Source organism: Capricornis sumatraensis, chromosome X (genome assembly GCF_032405125.1).
Source record: "Capricornis sumatraensis isolate serow.1 chromosome X, serow.2, whole genome shotgun sequence".
NCBI lineage: Eukaryota > Metazoa > Chordata > Mammalia > Artiodactyla > Bovidae > Capricornis > Capricornis sumatraensis.
In genome coordinates this window covers 28,887,241-28,893,369 of record NC_091092.1, presented here as the reverse complement: position 1 = coordinate 28,893,369, position 6,129 = coordinate 28,887,241, and positions in this window count along the sequence as shown.

The following is a 6,129-nucleotide window of genomic DNA, read 5'->3' as shown; positions in this document are numbered from 1 at the left end:
AATGAAAAGTTTGATCTAGTTCTAATTTCTGAAGATAATTTTCCATGTCAGGTTTTTTGAGAAAATGCAGTTATTTACTGCAATACTCAGAGCAGGGGCCAATATAGGGGAATGGGATTAAGAGATATAAACTACTATGCATAAAATAGATAGGCAACAAGGATATACTGTACAGTACTGGGAATTAAAGCCATTATTTTGTAATAAATACAAAAGGGAGTATAATCTATGAAAATATTGAATCATGGTGTTCTACACCTGAAACTAATATAATGTGGTAAGTCAACTATATTTCAATTAAAAATAGCAATAATAATCAGAGCAAAAATGAAAATTTGGGCTCCCTTTTGGCTTAACACTGAAATGTGTATTAATATCAGTATTTAAGCTCAGAATTCATTAAGCAAAAAATCAGTAAAACAATATTTAATATATTTCAAAATCTAAAATATCTAAATGTATCACAGAATATCAAGAAATACCATTTATACATCTGTGTCTCTTGCTGTAAGTAATTAACCTCCAATTAAAATAAATAAATTTATATTAAAAAAAGAAATACCATTTATAACACAAATATTGCTATAATCAAAAAGATAGATAATAATTGTCTTGGTGACAATATGGAGAAATGGGAGCCCTTATACATTGCTGGTGGGGATGGAAAATGTTATGGCCACTTTAGAAAACAGTCTGGCAATTCTTCACAAGGTTAAACATAGAGTTAACACATGACCAGGCAATTCCACTCCTATGTATACAGCCAAGAGAAAAAATTATGACCACATAAAAACTTGTCCACAAATGTTTATAGCAGTATTATTTATAATAGCCAAAAAGTGGAAACATCTCAAATGTCTACTAATTAATGATTGGATAAACAAAATGTAGTATAGTCAATCAATGGAATATCATTCAACAGTAGAAAGAAATGAAGTACTGGTATCTGCTATGACATGGACAAACCTTGAAAGCAATATCTTAAGTAAAGAAGCCAGTCACAAAAAACACCACACATTGCATAATTCCATTTATATAAAATGTCCAGAAGAGGCAAATCCATAAAGACAGAAAGGAGATGAGCTGTTGCCTGGGGCTGGTGGAATCATTGAGAGGATGAAGAGTGACTGCAAAGGGTACAGGGTTTCTCTCTTGAATGATGAAAATTTCTAAAATTGATTATGGTGATGACTGCACAACTCTGTGCATATACTGCTAAAAACCATTGAACTGTACAATTTAAATGGGTTAATCATATGTAATATGATTGATGTCTCAATAATTCTGCTATTTAAAAAATAATTCTATATGCAGAAAAATAACCCTTAAATATCAAAAAACCCCACAAACAAAGACAGTCTCAGAGGGGAAAAATAAAAGCCTAAGAAAACAAATTGCTATCAGACTTGCTTGATAAGGCTGAAGAGGAATTATAACTGGAGTCCCCACAAAGAAATAGAGCAACAAATGGCAACCCACTCCAGGATTCTTGCCTGGAGAATCCCATGGACAGAGGAGCCTGGCAGGCCATGGTCCATGGGGTCGCAGAGAGTCGGACACAACTGAAGTGACTAAGCATAAGCAATGTTAATTAGGGTTTCCCTTGTGGCTCAGCCAGTAAAGAATCCACCTGCAAAGCGGGAGACCTGGGTTCGATCCCTGGGTTGGGAAGATACCCTGGAAAAGGGAAAGGCTACGCACTCCAGTATTCTGGCCTGGAGAACTCCATGAAAGTCCATGGGGTCACAAAGAGTCGGACACGACTGATCGACTTTCACTTCAATGTTAATTACATAGGAAAACAAAATACAAATATATTTTTATTTCCTTCTCAAAACTGATTTAAAAGGTATCTGCATGAAACAATATTATTAAAACATTGTTCAGGAATTAGTGGCAGGGAGAGCCAGGGGCCTGAGTTTAGCTGTGGGGGCTGAAGGTGGCCCGGTTAGGGTCTAAAAAAATAGTGTTGAGAATATATAAGATGTAGTGTATATGACAATAATAGCACAAAGGAGGGCAGAGGAAAGGGAGCAATGTTAGAGCAAAGTTTCAATACACTACGAGAAATAAATTACCATCAATGTGAAGTATATTGTTTTAAGATATCTACTGCAATCCTTTTCCCTGGTGGCTCAGACGGTAAAGCGTCTGTCTACAATGCGGGAGACCCAGATTCGATCCCTGGGTTGGGAAGATCCCCTGGAGAAGGAAATGGCAATCCACTCCAGGACTATTGCCTGGAAAATCCCATGGACAGAGGAGCCTGGTAGGCTACAGTCCATGGGGTCACAAAGAGTCGGACACGACTGAGCGACTTCACTTCACTTCACTGCAATCCTCAGTGAAAGTCATTCAGTCGTGTCTGACTCTTTGAGATCCCATGGACTATACAGTCCATGGAATTCTCCAGGCCAGAATACTGGAGCGGGTAGCCTTTCCCTTCTCCAGGGGATCTTCTCAACCCAGGGATTGAACCAAGGTCTCCCACATTGCAGGCAGATTCTTTACCAACTGAGCCACTAGGGAAGCCCAGAGCAACCACTAAAAAATAATTCAACAAGTAGAGTAAACAATGGAAACTAAAATGGCTAAGTTTTCACCTTAAGAATATAGAAAAAGTAGAAAAAAATTTTAAAAAAAGAATATAGAAAAAGTAGAGCAAACTAAACATAAGGCAAGCATCAGTTCAGTTTAGTTCGGTCGCTCAGTCGTGTCCAACTCTTTGCCACCCCATGAATCGCAGCACACCAGACTGCATCACCAACTCCCAGAGTTTACTCAAACTCATGTCCATCGAGTCGGTGGTGCCATCCAGCCATCTCATCCTCTGTCGTCCCCTTCTTCTCCTGCCCCCAATCCCTCCCAGCATCAGGGTCTTTTCCAATGAGTCAACTCTTCACATGAGGTGGCCAAAGTATTAGAGTTTCAGCTTTAGCATCAGTCCTTCCAATGAACACCCAAGACCGACCTCCTTTAGAATGGACTGGTTGGATCTCCTTGCAGTCCAAGGGACTCTCAAGAGTCTTCTCCAACACCACAGTTCAAAAGCATCAATTCTTCAGCACTCAGCTTTCTTCACAGTCCAACTCTCACGTCCACACATGACCACTGGAAAAACCATAGCCTTGACTAGCGGACCTTTGTTGGCAAAGTAATGTCTCTGCTTTTGAATATACTATCTAGGTTGGTCATAACTTTCCTTCCAAGGAGTAAGTGTCTTTTAATTCCATGGCTGCAATCACAATCTGCAGTGATTTGGGAGCCCAAAAAAATAGTCTGACACTGTTTCCACTGTTTCCCCATCTATTTCCCATGAAGTGATGGGACCAGATGCCATGATCTTCATTTTCTGAATGTTGAGCTTTAAGCCAACTTTTTCACTCTCCTTTTTCACTTTCATCAAGAAGCTTTTTAGTTCCTCTTCACCTTCTGCCATAAGGGTGGTGTCATCTGCATATCTGAGGTTATTGGTATTTCTCCCGGCAATCTTGATTCTAGTTTGTGCTTCTTCCAGCCCAGTGTTTCTCATGATGTACTCTGCATATAAGTTAAATAAGCAGGGTGACAATATACAGCCTTGACGTTCTCCTTTTCCTATTTGGAACCAGTCTGTTGTTCCATGTCCAGTTCTAACTATTGCTTCCTGACCTGCATATAGGTTTCTCAAGAGGCAGGTCAGGTGGTCTGATATTCCCATTTCTTGAAGAATTTTCCACAGTTTGTTGTGAAGAATTTTCCACAGCATAGATAGGAATAATAGGGGCTTCCCTGGTGGTCAAATGGTTGAGTCTGCCTTGTAATGCAGGGGATACCGGTTCAATTTCTGATCCGGGGAGATCCCACATGCCACAGGGCAATGGGGCTGAGCCCATGCTCTAGAGTCCACAGACTACAACTGCTGAGCTCATGCGTGGCAAGAACTGACGTCAGGCACCCTGGAGCCTGTGCTCCACAGCAAGAGAGACCACTGCAGTGAGAAGCCCATACACTGCAACTGGAGAGGATTCGCACACCGTAACAAAGACCCAGCACAGCCAAAAAATAATAAGAATATATGAATATGCTTCTTAAAAGATAGGAATAATAAAATTCCAGCAGAAATCAATAAAATAGAAATTGGAAAAACAGTAGAGAGAAATTAATGAAAACAAAAGTTAGTTCTTTGAGACCAACAGAGTTGATACACATTTAGCTAGATAGACAACGAAGACAAAAAGACTTAACTTCCTAAAATCAAGAAGGAAGAAGCAGACATCACAACTGACTCTACAGCAATAAACAGTTTATAAGATGGACATTCCTGGTGGTACAGTGGATAGGAGTCTGCCTGCCAATGCAGGGGACACAGGTTCGATCCCTGGTCTAGGAAGATTCCACATGCCGCAGAGCATCTGAGCCTCTGCACTACATCTATTGAGTTCACATGCTGTAAGTGCTGAAGCCCGTGCCCCTCAATGAAGAGTAGCCTCCTACTCACCACCATTAAAGAAAGCTCACACGCAGCAACAAAGACCCAGTGCAACCAAAAATAGATAAATAAGTAAATAAAATTTTTTAAGGTTATAAGAGAATATTATTTAACTACTTTATACTGGCAAATTAGATACCTTAGATGAAATGGACAAATTCCTGGAAAGACCTAATCTACCAAAACTGACTCAAGAAAAAATAGAAAATCTGAAAGATTGTAATAAGTAAAGGAATTAAATTTGTAATTTAAATTCTTTCCACACGAAAAACCCAAGAGCCAGATGAGTCCACTAGTGAATTCTATCAAACATTTAAAGGATAAATAATAACCATATTCTAGAAAGTATAAAAGGAAAGAACACTTCCCAACTCCCTCTACAAGCCCAATATTAAGTCACACTAAAGTCAGACAAAGATAGCATAAGAAAGGAAAACTATACATCAATATCCCTCATGAATAGAGACGAAAATGCCTTTGAAAATTAAACCAAATTCCGTGGTGGCTCAGGGTAAAGAATCCACCTGAGATATGGGAGACCTAGGTTCGATCCCTGGGTTGGGAAGATTTCCCTGGAGGAGGGCACGCCAACCCACTCCAGTTTTCTTGCCTGGAGAATTCCATGGGCAGAGGAGCCTGGCAGGCTACAGTACATGGGGTCACAAAGAGTTGGACATGACTGATCAACTAAGCACAGCAATATATCAGGAGTATTTTACATCATGACTAAATGAGATTTTTTTCCCAGGAATGTATAGTTGGTTTAACACTCAAATATCTTAAAGGGTGGGCTTCCCAGGTGGTGCAGTAGTAAAGAATCCTCCTGCCAATGCAGGAAGATGCAGAAGACCTGGGTTCAATCCCTAGATTGGGAAGATTCCCTGGAGAAGGGCATGGCAACCCACTCCAGTATTCTTGCCTGGAGAATCCCATGGACAGAGGAGCCTGGCAGGGTGCAGTCCATGGGGTCACAAAGAGTTGGACATGAATGAGCAACTAATACTTTCACTTAAGAAAGCTGTGCATATTTGATATTTTTACATATTTGTGAGACACGATCAATAACACAGAAAAATGGAAATGTATATCATATTTAGAGAAGAGTGAACAGTGTAATTTAAATAGGGTACATGATATATATGTGTGTGTGTGCTTAGTCACTCAGTCATGTCCGACTCTTTGCAGGAGGGACGTGAAATTTCTATTGTTTTTTCCAAGAGCCCAACATTGTGCATTTTGGGTAGTGAAATGTGTGCCTTGGTTACTATTAATAGTGTTGATAATGAGTACGGAGCTCTTGGCAAAGCCTTATATTGTGACCTTGGAAGGAAAGTTATGACCAACCTACACAGCATATTAAAAAGCAGAAACATTACTTTGTCAACAAAGGTACATCTAGTCAAAGCTGTGGTTTTTCCAGTAGTCATGTATGGATGTGAGAGTTGGGCTATAAAGAAGGCTGAGCACTGAAGAATTGATGCTTTTGAACTGTGGTGTTAGAGAAGATTCTTGAGAGTCCCTTGGACTGCAAGGAGATCCAACCAGTCTATCCTAAAGGAGATCAGTCCTGACTGTTCATTGGAAAGACTGATGCTGAAGCTGAAACTCCAATACTTTGGCCACCTGATGAGAAAGGCTGACTCATTTGAAAAGACCCT